General features: G+C 40.2%; 2 pseudogenes; one reads left to right on the top strand and one right to left on the bottom strand.

Annotated features, from left to right (window-relative positions):
- Positions 1-533: 533 nt before the first annotated feature.
- Positions 534-970, bottom strand: LOC102872202 (annotated as a pseudogene).
- Positions 971-15,226: 14,256 nt separating this feature from the next.
- LOC102871797 overlaps positions 15,227-15,577 on the top strand; it is a 78,650-nt pseudogene continuing 78,299 nt past the window's right edge.

Genomic DNA, 15,577 nt, shown 5'->3' with positions numbered 1-15,577 from the left:
TTTATGCTCTAGTAGGTAAGGAGTTACACTGCCAACCCAAAGGCAGGGAGTTTGAATCCACCAGTTGCTCTGAGAAAGAAAAATAAGCAATCTCTTATGTGATTTACAGTCTCTGAAAACCTGCGGGAGGGTCAGCGGAGTTGATTCCCATTTGATAGCACATAACAACAATAGTGTGCTATTATCAACAACAATAGAGTCAACAATGGGTCTGGATTTTGTTTTGGGCGTGGACAGGAGTCCATGTGGTTTTAAAGTTTCCAGGTGAGATCAATGTGCTGATAATTGAGAACTAAGTTTGAAAAATGAAAATTACCAGAAAGCTTGACATCCAGATTAGAAGTATAATTACATTTCCCTTGATAAATTGATAGAACATGACATTAGTTTCCAAAGGCTTTACTGGTGAATGTGCTCTAGAAAAGGATCAATTCTCCAGTTTCCAAACCTGGAATGAGGAGCTGTATACACAAGTGCATGGAGCAGTCTCAAACTGGTAGGACACTGCCATTGTCCATCTGTTATTCATAGATTCAGTCACCGCCATAAGGCTTGTGGTCAACCGATTCCTCTGGCTTAAACCACAGACAGATTTCTTAGCACTTTTTACTGAATCACAGCCATGGATAATGTTCCTGCCAACTTGAATACAGAAGTCCCCACAAATGCTGCCTGACTTAGCATCTGCTGGGTCAGTCTCTGCAAGCATCTCTCTCTGGTCTTCACCACACTCAGCCCCTCCCAGACTATGGCCACAGTTGGTTCCGAGTTCGTGTACTTTACCAGCCCCAGAAAGAATGGGAGGTCAATGCAGCACTGCTTCAGATGTTCTTTGGAGGCCTGAAAGAGCTCCATGGCCACAAGATGGAATCCTTTCTGCTCAAATTGCTTGATGATGTCACCCACTAGGCCACGCTGTGGTGTCTTACTTGTCTGGCTTGGTGATTATGGTGTGCTCACCGTTGGCCATGGTGCCTGTGGAGGAACCAGTCTCGGGCGCACTGAGTGCAGGGGAAGAGCCATTGTAAACTATTTTCAAAATCATTGTATTTTCCTAAAAGTACTGAAGATAATAGAGGAAAGAACACAGGCTTTTGGAGTAAGACAGACCTAACTTTAAACCTTAATTTGGCACTTTACTTGCTGAGTGGCCTTTGAGAACCTGCTTAATATTCTATAAATATTGTTTGTGAAAGAAGTAAAAAAGTATTCTTGAGAACATTCTACATTAAAACAGATCTTGCTTCTATCAGGGTATATCTTTCAGGTGCTATAGAGTCAACTTTCACTTAACGCAAACCCACATACAACTAGCTGCCAGTTCTGAGGTATCCTCATCTGCTTTACTAAACTTACTGATGCCACCACTGCGTGTCAATCAGCTTCAAGGTGTGGGGTGGGGGCTTCCTTTATTTCAGCTGACGCTCTTCCTTACCAAAATTATGTCCTTCTCTATAGACTGGTCCATCTGTTCAAGATCAAGATGTGTAGCTCCACTAATAAAGCTGGCCTGGGTCGGAGTTCAGTCTCCATCTTAATGTTTAAAAAAGTCTCTAGAAATTGGGACCTCTGTACATACTTAAAATTTGTAACAGAGAAGACGTTTTGCTTGGTAAGTTAAGCAAAGGATACGGATAGACTATTCCTGGAGGGTCCTAACATCAGTTCCTTCTCAGGTATCTCCAGTTCCAAGCATCTTCGGCATATGTGTGATTTACTTAGCTGCCTTAACTGAATGTCCTTAACAAGAAAGGTTTGCCATCATCTTGTGACCACCCTGGACACTCCGTTATAGCCACACACTTCACCTTATAACCCACGTGGTTGTTGATTATCTTTGAGTCGAGTATGACTCACAGTGACCCATAAACAAAGGTCTGAAGCCTTTCTGTAACTAACGACATTTATCAAAGTTCATAGGCATGTTGTTTCCCCATAATTTATCAATGTACTTTGTACCAGTCCCTCCCTTTCTGCTTTGAGATGTCCCATTTCCTACTTCATCTAAATAATGAGCTCCAATCATGAATATTGCACTATACGTTTCTGATTTTGCCATTTAAATATGGCTCTTTGCTTTCCCTTGTAAAGTATCTGCTTTCATTTTGTGAGACATCTCTAGTTCCGACTGATTTTGTTGTTGATAGTTACCTTTGCGTTGGTTCTAACTTGCTTCTCCGACAGAATGAAATGCAGCCTTGTCCTGAGCCATCCGAACCATCATGGCTAAGTTTGTGTCCATTGTTGTATCCACTATGTTAATCTCATTGAGGGTCTTCTTTTTTTTTTTTTTTTTTACTGACCCTTTACTTTACCAAGCACGCTGTCCTTCTCCAGGAACTGAGGACGGCTTACCATCCTTGTTTCCAAAGACCATGAAGTTGTACTTATTCCAGTACTGACTTTTGACCCCTTGATAAATCTCTATTTATATTTTAACAGAGTAAAGGTTTTTCTCAGCACTTATATTAGAAGTGAATACTGACGGTGCCGGCAACCTGGACTCAAGTCTATCAGATGATATGGATGGCAGAGGCTAGGACAAGTTCCAGGCCTGTTGTTCAGAAGGTCGTTATGAGTCATACTCAGCCCGATGGCGCCTAACAGCAACAGCATGTGCATGGTACATTGAAAAGGCGCTCACAAAAAGCTTGTTAAAATGCGTAGAAATTGGGCTTTTTAGACCAGAAACCATTTATTCCCGTCTAAAACCCATGAAAATGTCTCTTTAATAGTGTTCCATTTAATATAATTTAGAAACAATAATTTTATGGTTCTTAATCCTGAAACTAATTTGGATTAAGTGGGAAACAGAACAATATCCCACCTTTGGGCAGTACACCTTTACAGACGCAGACTGCCTAGCTTTCTCCTGCAGAGCGACTTATGGGTGGGGCTGTTGAATTTTTAGTCTTCAGTCAAGAGCTTTAAGATTTCGCCACCAGAGCTCCAGCTCAATCCAATCCATTGCCTAGAAGTCACTGCAATCATGGCAGCCCTCCATTGGGTTTTTATGACCTCACTGACAAGGGGAAGTTGTTGTTGTTGTTATGTGCCATTGGATCATCTGTGACCCTGTGTACAACAGCTCTGAACCCTGCTCTATCTTGAGCTAACCTCATCCCTGACACACATACCTCCATTATACCAGTCACTGGGTCAATCCATATCATTGAGGGTCTTCCCTTCCTGTGCTGGCCCTCAACCCTCCCAAGCATAATCTCCCTCTCCAAGGACTGCGCCGCCTTGCAACATGCTCAAAGTATGTCGGACGAACCTTCATAATCCAAGGAGCAGCCTCTCTTGGACGAATCTGTAAGTTCTTCTAGATGTCCATGGTATATTCAATACTCTTCTCCAGCACCACAATTCAAAGGTGTGCATTCTACTTCTGTCATTTTTAGTGATTGTTTAGCTCTCTAATGCATATCTTTGGACTGACATCATTGACAAGTACTCTGGAGAAGTCGCTGACAGCAGATTTTTCCAATGTAATTTTTCTTTTGATTTCCTGGCTGCTGGTGCCAAGAGTGTTGATTGTGGAGCCAAACAAGCTGTAATTTTTAAAAACCTCAGTCTCTTCGCCGTCTTATCATGATGCTGTCAGTTGGCCCAGTGGTGAGAATCTTTGTTTTCTTAATGTTGAGCTTCAATCCATATAGAAGGCTGCAGTCCCTGACCTGCAGAAAATGCCTCAAGTCCTCTTCAGTTTCTACAAGCAAGATTGTGTCATTTGCAAAACGTAGATTGTTGATGAGTCTTCTTCCAATCCTGATGTCACCATTCCTCCTCACAGAGTACAGTCTTCCAGATGATATGTTCTGCATATAATTTGCAAAGGTATGGACATAGAATGCATCACTGGCATTCACCTTTCCTGATTTTGAACTCTGCAGTATTCCTTGCTCTGTTCTGACGACTATATCCTGGTCCTTGTATACGTTTCGCATAAGCACATACAAGTGTTTTGAGATTCCTATTCTTCTTATAGTCAGCTACAGTTTGTTGTGACCCACACAGTCAAATCCCTTTGCATAGTCAATGAAACACAGATATTCCTCTGGTACTGTCTGCTCTCAGCCAAGTTCCATCTAACATTGTCTATAATATCCCTAGTACCACGTCCTCTTCTAAACCCAGCCTACACATTTGACAGTTTTCTGTTGATATGCTGTTCCAGTCATTTTTGGATAATCATTAGCAGAATCGTTCTTGCATGTGATATTAATAGTATTGTTTGATAATTTCCACACTCTGTTGAATCAGCTTTTTTTGGAGTGCTAACAAATGCAAATCTCTTCTGGTCAGTTGGCCAGACAGTTGTCTTCCAGATTTCCTGGCACAACTTGGTTAGCACATCCAGGGCAGCGTCTGTTTGTTGAAATATGTCAATTGGTATGATGTCAATTCCTTGGGCCTTCCCCCGCACCAATTCTTTCATATCAGTTTGAACATCTCCTTCATCACCACAGGCTCTTGATATTTTGTTTCATGAAATTCTTCTGTGTCAGCCAATTCCTTTTGGTATAATGACTCTGTGTACTCCTTCTATCTTCTTTTAATGTTTCCTGGATCATTCAATATTCTACACATAGCGTTTTTAAGTACTGCAACTCAAGGCTTGAATTTGTTCTTCAGTTCCTTCAGCTTAAATCCCTGTGCACATCAAAACCTTTTTCCAACAGGGTGAAAAGAAAACCTACAGACTGGGAACAAATATGTAGTAATACCATCTCAGACAAGAGTCTTATAACAAAAGTTTACAGAATACTCCTGGACCTTCATAAGAAAAATACTGATAACCCAATTACAAAATGGGCAAAAGACATGGAAAGAATTTTCAGAGGAAGATATTTGAATGGCAGACAGACACATGAATAAATGCTCCAAATCGCTGGCAATAAGAGATGCAAATCAAAACCACAGTGAGGTATCATCTCACTCCAGTAACAGTGGCAAAGTTTAACAGTGCAGCAAGTAATAGATGTTGAGAGAGAGGAGAGGAGAGGAGACTGAGTTAGAGTTCTGATGGCCTAGTCTATAGGAATTACAGGGAGCTCTTGTGGAATAATTTGTAGAGTGTTGCACTGTTAACCTGAAGATGGACCTTTTCTGGCATTTGGAATCTAGCAGCAGCTCCATGGTAGAAAAGCGGTCTTGCTCTGTGCAATTTAAAGCCTCAGAAACCCACTGAAAGATGAGCTATGAATCTGTTTCAACTTAATGGCAATGAGAATTGTTTGTGTGTGTGTGTGTGTGTTCAAATCATAATGGATTCACTGGTGAATTTTTAGAGATAGCAAATCACATGGAAGGAGATTACCCATCTTTTCCCTGTAGAATAGCTTTGTGGATTTGAACCACCTGTCTCTGGATTGTCTGTACAATTCCTTACCTACTAGACAATGAGAACTCCATATATATATATATATATATATATATATACACATATATACATGTTGTTCTTGCTTGTCATGAGTAGCTCTAACATTACAGTACATTTTACCATGAATAATGGGAGTAATAAGAGTTGCCTAGAGAATGTCTTTACTTTCAGATATGGTCCCCCAGTCTTGACATGTAGCACTAACTCTATTTCCCCTTGATAATCAGGATCAATTGGCCCAGGCAATACAGTAAACATTTTTGCTTGTTTGTTCAGTAGTGGGAAGTGACTGAGGTGCCAGTCTTAACTTCTAGTTAAATGAAACCTTTCTGGTGTTTCCTTGAGGAAATATGATCCATTTGAAACGAAGAGCACATCATTATGGGTGTGGAAAATAAAAGCTATATCAGTGTGTCATGAATAATAATGTAGAAACTTGGATCTAAGTATTCTGACTATTGAAGAAATAGCATAGTGGTTGCTGCTCAGAGTATATACTTCATCTTGTAGTACAGCTCTCCAGTACACAAGTGTAAACAAGTGAAATGTCGACAGACCATTCCAACAATCTATGAAGCCAGCATCCTCATATATACATAAAACACATTCTTCAATAATTATTCTTTCAAGTTCTTGATTTTTTTTAATTTTAGTGAAGATTTACAAAGAGACTGGTTTCATTCATTCACTTATTCATGCATACTTTCCTCCTTCCCCCTCCCCCAATCCCATTTGCAATGCTTGTACTATTCCAGGCTATTTATTGTCACACACACAGTCTCTAATCACCTATTACTTTCAGATTGTCCTTCCTTTCACCCATTCCAGTGCAATGTTCATTATCTGACGACTCTTTTCCCACTCCTTCCTGTCCCTCATCTTGATTCTGTTATTACAAGGGGGTTTATGCAACATTTGTCCTTTTGTGACTGAGATATTTCACTCAGTGTAATTGTGGTGCTGGAGAAGAGTCTTGAACACACCATGGACCACCAAGAAAACAAATAGGTCTGTCTTGGAAAGGGTGAAACCAAGTTTGTCCTAGGAGGTTAGGATATTGAAGCTACCTTACATACTTCGGGCACGTGGCCAGGAGACAGATTGGTCATTGGAGAAGGACATCATGCTCAAAAGGGTAGAGAAACAGCATAGGAGAGGAAGACACTGGATGAGATGGATTGATACAGTAACTTGGGCAATGGGGTTTGATGTATCGGAATTAGCGATACTGGCTCAGGACAGGGCAGGATTCAGAGCTGCTGTACATAGGGTCATTATGGGTTACAGGCAACTCAATGGCACATAACAAAACAATAACAAAATAATGTCTCCCAGATTCATTCACATTGTGTAGTTTTTTTTTTATTTACTCATTAGTACCAGAAGAATGTCAATCTATGTTTCATTAACTATGCAAAGACATTTGACTGTGGGGATCACAACAAACTGTGGCTAACTCTGAGAAGAATGGGAATCTCAGAACACTTAATTGTGCTCTTGTGAAATTTATGCTTGGACCAGAAGGCAGTTATCAGAACAGAGCAAGGAAACACTGCATGCTTCCAAACTGGGAAAGGTGTGCATCAAGGATGTGTATTATCTCCATATTTTTTCAATCTATATGAAGAAAAGATTATCCGGAAGGCTGGGCTCTGTGAGGAGAAGTGTGGCATCAGGATTGAAAGTAGACTTATCAACAATCTGAGTTATGCAGATGACACAACCCTGCCTGCTGAAACTGAGGAGGACCTGAAGCACTTGCTGCGGTGGGTCAAGGACTGCAGCCTTCAGTATGGATTGAAGCTCAACATCAAGAAAACAATGATACTCACTACTGGGCCGATTGGCCGCATCATGATAGACGGTGAAGAGATTGTTGACAGCGTCAGTTTGCTTGGCTCTACAACCAGCACTCTTGGTACCAGCAGCCAGGAAATTAAAAGACGAATTGCACTGGGAAAGTCTGCTGTCAGAGACCTCTCCAATGTACTGACGAGCAATGATGTCTTTCTGGAGACTGAGGTGCACCTGATACAGTCCAGGGTTTTTGCAATTACTTGCTATGCATCAGAGAGCTGGACAGTGACTAGGGATGATAGAAGGAGAATTGATGCTTTTTGAACTTTGGTGCTGAGGAATAGTACTGAATATGCCAGGCACTGCTAGGAGAACAAACAAGTTCTTCCTGGAGAGGGGGAAGGTGGGCTGCTCCTTGGAGACAAGGATTCTGCAGCTTCATCTGACATACTTTGGACATGTTGCAAAGAGAGACCAGTCCTTGGAGAGGGACATCATGCTTGGGAGGGTGGAGGGACAGCGCAGAAGAGGAAAACCTTCGATGAGATGGATTAAATTAGTCACTGGGGTAATGGGTATAGGCGTATAGGAGACAATAATATTGGCAAGGAATAGAACAGGGTTTAGGGCTCTTGTATATAGGGTCACTATGAGTTGCAGGTGACTCAACAGCATATAACAACAACATTATTTTGCAGTGCTGCATACATTGTATTCCATTGTGTTAGTATACCCTAGTTTCTCTAGCCATTAAATTGTCAATGGGCACCTGGGCTGTTTCCATGTCTTTGCTATTGTGGATAATGCTGCAGTAAACAGGAGTGTGCATATATCTATTTGTGTTAAAGTTCTGTTTTCTATGGGATATATTCTCAGTAGTGGGATAGCTGGGTCAAATCGTATTTCTATTTTCAGCTTTTTGAGGAAGTACCAGACTGCCCTCCATAGTGGTTGTACAATTTTACATTCCCACCAGCAGTGTATAAGAGTTCCAGTCTCTCCACATTCTCACCAGCATTTGTTGTTTGCTGTCATGGTGAACTTTGCTATTGGTGCTGGGTAAAAGTAATATCTTACTGTTGTTCAATCTTAATTCTTTAAAAGGAATTCTTAAATCAGAAACAATGTCAATGAAACCATGTCAGTGGTTAAGTCCTCAGAAAATTATGCAAATGGAAACATTGTGGAAAGATCAAAGAGGAAATATGATCTCTATAAAACAAAGAGAACAATATTATGTGTGTAGAAAATAAAAGCTGTATTAGTATGTCATGAATAATAATGTAGGGGCCACTTGGATCTAAGTATTCTATTGATGAAATAACATTAGATAATAGTTGCTGTTCAAAGTAAACTTCATCTTATAGAATAGCTCTATAGTCCACAAGCATACACAAGTGAGTTGTCAACAAACCATTCTAATAAAGCCAGCATCTTCCCATGTATGTGAAACAAATTCTTCAATATTTATTCTTTTTTTAAGTTCTTGATTTATTTTCAGTTTTAAAAAATTTTCGTGAAGGTTTACAAAGAGATTGATTTTATTCATTTCTGCATGTCCAATTTCCTTCCTCTCCCTCCCTCAATTCCCCTTGATTGAAGAGGTTTATGCAATCAATATGTCATCATATTTATTACTTGCAGATCCTAAGAATTATGTCATGTTAAGAGCTCAGTGCTTCTCTCTGATATTGGCAAGATTGGCATGCATCAGTAGCAGTAGCCAGATTAGCCTTGGTGAAGTCAACTTTAAACCAAGGTACAAGCAATATTCCAGCTGCCAAGGCTACTATACTCATAAGCCCAGTGAAAAGCACCAAGAAGGCGGGGCCTGACAGCTAACTGATATCCATAAGATTAGTCATTTTGTTTATTTGACTGTTTAGAGTTTCGTTGTTTGTGGGTTTGTGGTTTGTTTTTGTTGTTTTTTTTTTTTTTTAACAATGGCTATTTTCCCTCATTGCCTACTCTAAAAAGCTTATTCCTATAACTTTTTTTCAGACTTAGCCTAAATATAGACTAAGAAGTAGTTGTCTAAAGAGAGCAGGGAAACACTGCATGTTTTTATATCAGTAATAGCCTCACATACTTTGAGAATGTTGCTAGGAGAGGCTATTCCTTAGACAGGGACATGATTTACAAAGATAGAGGGATCGGTAAAGGAGAAGACCCTTGACCAGCTGGATTGACACTGTGACTACTGCAACAGGCTCTAGTGTGGCAGGAAGTGTGAGGATGGTACAGGACAGGACAGGGTTTTCAGTTCTGTTGTTCATGGGATTGTTATGAATTGTAACTAACTCCATAGCACCTAACAACAACAACAACAACAATATTTCAAGGTTATATTCTTTCTCCATACCTGTTCAATCTGTATGCCAAGCAAATAATTCAAGAAACTGGACTATACGGAAAAGAATGCAACATGAAGATTGGAGGAAGACTCAGCAACAACCAGTCTTACGAAGATGATATAACCTTGTTTGCAGAAACTGAAGAGGATTTGAAGCACATACTAAAGAAGATTAAAGATTACAGCCTTCAAAATGGGTTATGTCTCAACATCAAGAAAACAAAAATCCTCACCACAGGGCCAATAGGCAACATCATGATAAATAGGTTGAAGCTGTTGATGGCTTCATTTAGATTCACAATCAGCATGTAAAGTAGCAAAAAGGTAAGAAATCAAAATATGTGTTGTATCAAAAAAATCTGTTGAGAAGAACTTTTTGAAAGTGCTAAATGGCAAAGATATGAGACTAAAGACTAAAATATGCCTGATGCATGATATTTTCAATTGCATCACTTGCCTCTGTTAAGTGGACTATAAATAAGGAAGACCAAAGAAGGATTAAGAATTGTGGTGTCTGCAACAATGAATGAATGGAAATCCAAAAAAAAAAAAAAATTGTAGTGTCGGTATAGACTTTTTAATATCTCCTGCGCTAACCAAAGGAACACACACACACACACAAATCTGTCTTGGAGGAAATGCAACATTTGAGACCACGATGATGAGATTTTGTCTCATATACATTCAGCATGTTGTCAGGAAGAGCCAGCCCTTGGAAAAGAACATCATTCTAGGGGAAAGTAGAGAGTCAATGAAGGAGAGGAAGGCCCATAACAAGGTGGATTGTCACAAAAGGCAGATGATAGTGTACACAGAAAACCCCAAAGACTCAACAAAAAACTGTTAGAGCTAGTAGACCAATTTAGTATGGTAATAAGATAAAAGATCAATATCCAAAATCAGCAGGATTCCTCTACAGTAACAGAGAACTCAGAGAAGGAAATCAAGAAAGCCATACCATTTACAATAGCCAACCACAAATTGAGATTACTTGGGAATGAACCTAACTAGAGATACAAAACCCCTGTACTGCAAGACACAAGAAAAGAACTAAATAAATGGGAAAATGTTCCCTGTTCATGGATAGGAAGACTCAATATTGTGAAAGTGACAGTCCTACCAAAAAGAATCTACATGTTCAATACAATCCCAATCCAGATACCAAATTAATTTTTCAAGGAGATTGAAAGGTAAACTGTCAAGTTTATTTGGAGAGAAAAGATACCTCAAATAAGCAAAGCACTTCCGAAAAACAAAAATAAAGTGGAAGGAATAGCACTACCTGACCTCAATACCTATGACACAAAACAGCATGGCACTGGTACAATGATAAGCACATAGATCAATGGAACAGAATTGAGAACCCAGAAATAGACCCAACTACCTGTGGTCAGCTGATAATCTACAAGGAAATAGAACCTATCAAATGCGGAAATGACGACCTTTTCAACAAATGGTGCTGGCAAAACTGGTCTACTATCTGCAGAAAGCTGAAACACAATCCATATGTTACACCATACACAAAAATCAACTCCAGGTGGATCAGAGAGGCTGACAAACACAGCCAGAAATTCACAATCTGGAGATGATAAATTTGATGAATGAGAATTTTTAAAGATTAAATCTCTGTGCTTATCAAAACTTTTTTTTAAAAACAAGGTTAAAAAGAAAACCTACTAGCGATGCCATCTCAGACAAGGGTCTCATAACAAAAGTTTACAGAATACTCCTGGGTCTCCAGAAATAAAAGACTGTTAACACAATCACAAAATAGACAAAACACATGGAGAGACTTTTTACCGAGGCAAACATTTGGATGGCCAACAGGCACATGAAGAAATGCTAAAAATCACTTGCAATAAGAGAGGTGGAAATGAAAACCACAATGAGAGACCCTCTCACTCCAAAAAACAGAGGAAAGTTTAGCAGAGAGGTGGGAACTCTTGTACTCTGTTGGTAGAATTGTAAAATGGTACAACTACTATGGAAGGCAGTTTTTCATTTGCTTAAAAAGTTGAACATAGGAACTCTGTATGACCCAGATATTCCACTACTAGGAATATACCCCAAGGAAATTAGAACTGAGACACAAACAGAGAATTTGTATAACAATGCTCATAGCAGCACTATTTATCATTGGAAGAACATGGAAACAGCCCAAATATCTAACCACAACTGAATGGATTGGAAACTATGGTACATTCACCCAATGAAATACTATGCAGCACTCAGGAGCAATGCTTTAGAAAAATACTACATAACTTGGGAAAGACTAGAAAGTATTATGCTGAGTGAGCTCAGTCTCATTAAGGACAAATACTGCATAAGACCAGTATTGTATAAATAGAAGGATAACTAGTAAAATATGTATGGAGATCCAAGGGGTGAAATGGTGGGAGCAGAGGCATGAGGATGGGTAGGGTGAAACAACAGGGTTGTATGATTTGGTAGGTGGAGGGAGGGATGAAGGCAATGAGAATGATTCAACAAGAACCTGAAAAGACAGAGTAATGATGGGCAAGGTCCAATGGTGATTAACTTATAAAACATAATGCATGGGAATGATTCTATGAAATACAATGTGAATGAAGTGTAAAACACTTATGTATATGGCCTTTTATTTTTATTTTTGTGTGAGATTTTAATGTAAGTTTACAGAAAAGTTGGATGTTCATTCATTCATTGTTGCACTTTTCCCTCTCTACCCTCCCCCATTCACCTTAAAAAAATACTCATTCATTGTTGCATAATTTCCTTTCTTCACCCCCCACCCCCACCCAGTTCACTTTGCTTTGCATCTCTTATTCTGGAATGTTGTCATACAAATAATGTCTAATCGTATATTCCTTTTAAACAGTTCTTTCCTTCATCTGTTCCAATGCAATGTTCATTATTTATCTCCTCCAACCCCCATGTCAGTCCTGTTTTATAACAGTGGTAGTATACAGTATTTGTCCTTTTGTATGAGTGAGATATTTCGCTCAGCATAATGTCCTCCAGGGCCACATATGTTGTGTAATATTTTATGAGTTTCTTATTTTTCAGTGCTGGATATTAGTCCATTGTGTAAATACACCATCTTTTCAGTGCTGCATATTAGTCCATTGTGTAAATACACCATCACTTTTCTGTTGTTTTATTTGTTGGTGAGCACTTGGGTTGCTTTCATCTCTTTTCTGTTGTGAATAACGCAGCAGTAAGCATGGGTGTACATATATCTGTTTGGGTGGCAGCTCTGGATTCTTTAGGTTATATTCCTAATTGTGAAATTGCTAATTGCTAGGTCAAATGACATTTCTTTTTCCAGCTTTATGAGAAAACACCACACCACCTTCCATAGTGTTTTCACTATTTTACACTCTCATAAGCAGTGCATAAGGGTTCCAATCTCTCTGCAAACTTGCCAGCATTTTATGTATATGTAAGCAAATTAATATTAAATGGGAGGGAAAATATAGATTGACACAGTGACTGTAACAATGGATTCAAGCATGGTGGAGATTGTGAGAATGGCACAGGATAGGGCAAAGTTCTAGTCCATTGCTCATAGAGTGGCTGTAAGTTGTAGTTGCCTTGGTAACATCTATTCTCACCACTGGACCAATTGGCAGCATCAGGATGGTTGGTGAAGAGATTGAGATTGTTCACAGCTTTAGTTTGCTTGGCTCCATAGTCAACACTCTTGGTACCAGTAGCCATGAAATTAAAAGATGTATTGCCATGGGAAAGTCTGCTGTTAGGGACCTTTCCAAAGTTCTGAAGAGCAACGGTGTCTCTCTGGAGACTAAGGTGCGTCTGCTACAGGCCATGGTCTTTGCAATCACTTGTTATGCATCAGAGAGTTGGACAAATGACTAGGGAGGATAGAAAGAGAATTGATGCCTTAGAGCTGTGGTGCTGGAGAAAAGTGTTGAGGGTACCATTGACTGCTAGGAAAACAAACAGATTCATCTTGGCAAAGGTTAAGGTGGGCTGCTCCTTGGAGGCAAGGGTTCTGGGGCTTCGTCTGACATAATTTGGACATGTAGTAAGGAGGGACCAGTCCTTGGAGAGGAACATCATGCTTGGGAGGGTAGAGGAACAGCACAGGAGGGGAAGGCCCTCTATGAGGTGGATTGATTCAGTAACTGGGGTAATAGGTATGGGTGTATCGGAGACAGTGCAATGGGCACAGGATAGAGCAAAGTTTAGAGTTGTTGTACATAGGGTTGCTATGAGTCACAAGCAACTTGATGGCACACCACCACCACCACCACCACCACCACCACTACCACCACCACAACAACAACTCTAACAAATATTCCAATCCTGTCATTTCAAGTCTCTGATTCGTTGGACAAATAAACACTTGTCCATGAATCAATGCAGGTCTCTAATTTCCGCCCTACCTCTCTGGACAGTCAGGCTTTGCTTCATATATAATGAAGCCCTCCATTGAGAGGTCTTGCCACCTTTTAAAGGCACAAGCCAACTCACAGCAAGCTCTAGAATGCCTTTTTTGATAGTAAGTATGATTAATCTCTCTAACGTTCCAGCTGGGGCAAACTTCTATCCTGTTCCCTCCATTTAAAGTCCTCCACATCATCTCCCTCTTCACGGTTCCTGGCATAATCTTTTCTATAAAAGATAAGACTAGATATATTTTTAGCTACCTATTCACTGTTCAAAGGAAAACAGAAATAGAAAACAAGTTGGCTACATGATTTGATTAGTTGAAAAGAAAAAATTACAAGGAAAACGATACAAATAATACTTGAGCAATTATTGTGCACATAATCCCTTTTCTTTTTTAAAGATTTTTATCTTACTTGATCCTTACAAAAACACTATTAAGTAAGTATAGCTCAAATTATTTCTGTATTACAGAACTGAAATGTGGAGGAAGTAAAGTGACTACAAGAATTTCTATAACAAACCCAAGACTAGAAGCAGAATCAGAAGGCTGGCTTTTAGCACAATGGCAAGAGAAAGAATACACAAACCCCATGGCCATGATAAATCTGGGGAACTTGAGGAAATAGATTCTATAATACAGAGTGGAGCAAGAGAGAGTGATTGTCTTAGGGCAAAAAATGAAGCATAGAACATCTTAGAATGGGTGATCCCACAGCACTACACAGAGCAGAAAAATGAAAGTCAAGCTCAAAGTAAATCACAGAAGAATCATCACCATATTTCTCTTTCCTAATTGCTTAGCAAATTATCAAAAGAAGGGTATGAGAAGCATGCTACATCTAAATATATATTTCTATTTTTTGTTATTATATTATCAAGGAGGAGAGTGGAGGATATAAGGAGCAAACAAATAAAAAAAAATCCTTTTTTTGTATATTACCAACAATGGGTCAGGGCATAAGAAGCACACTCAATCCGAATAACTGTTTATAAAAATAAAAGTGTGGAGATGGGAACTAGAGGGAGCTAGTAGGAAGGACATAAAAACATAATGTTCCAAAGGAAACACTGAATTTCACATAAAGTTGTATAAACTTTTGAAGACCAAAAAAAGCAGGAAAAAACAAGTTTCCTTTTTTTACAAATTAGATTTTTTTTTAAAAAAGAGCCCTAGTGACAGCCGACACCTCGTCCGCCCCGGAGCTCAGGCCCCTTCGCATAGTCACCGCCGCAGGTTCACACCCGCCACCCCCAGCTCACCATGGATGATGACATCGCTGCGCTCGTGGTCGACAATGGCTCCGCGGCATGTGCAAGGCCGGCTTCGCGGGCGACGACGCCCCCCGGGCTGTCTTCCCCTCCATCGTGGGGCGCCCTCGGCACCAGGGCGTGATGGTGGGCATGGGCCAGAAGGACTCCTACGTGGGGACGAAGCCCAGAGCACGAGAGGCATCCTGACCCTCAAGCACCCCACTGAGCAGGGCATTGTCACCAACTGGGACGACATGGAGAAGATCTGGCCCCACACCTTCTCCAACGAGCTGAGTGTGGCCCCCGAAGAGCACCCTGTGCTGCTGACGGAGGCCCCCCTGAACCCCAAGGCTAACCGGGAGAAGATGACCCAGATCATGTTCGAGACCTTCAAC

This window comes from Elephantulus edwardii, unplaced genomic scaffold (assembly GCF_000299155.1).
Source record: "Elephantulus edwardii isolate Elephantulus edwardi_28Jun2011 unplaced genomic scaffold, EleEdw1.0 scaffold00001, whole genome shotgun sequence".
NCBI lineage: Eukaryota > Metazoa > Chordata > Mammalia > Macroscelidea > Macroscelididae > Elephantulus > Elephantulus edwardii.
This window is presented reverse-complemented; position numbering and strand designations above follow the sequence as displayed.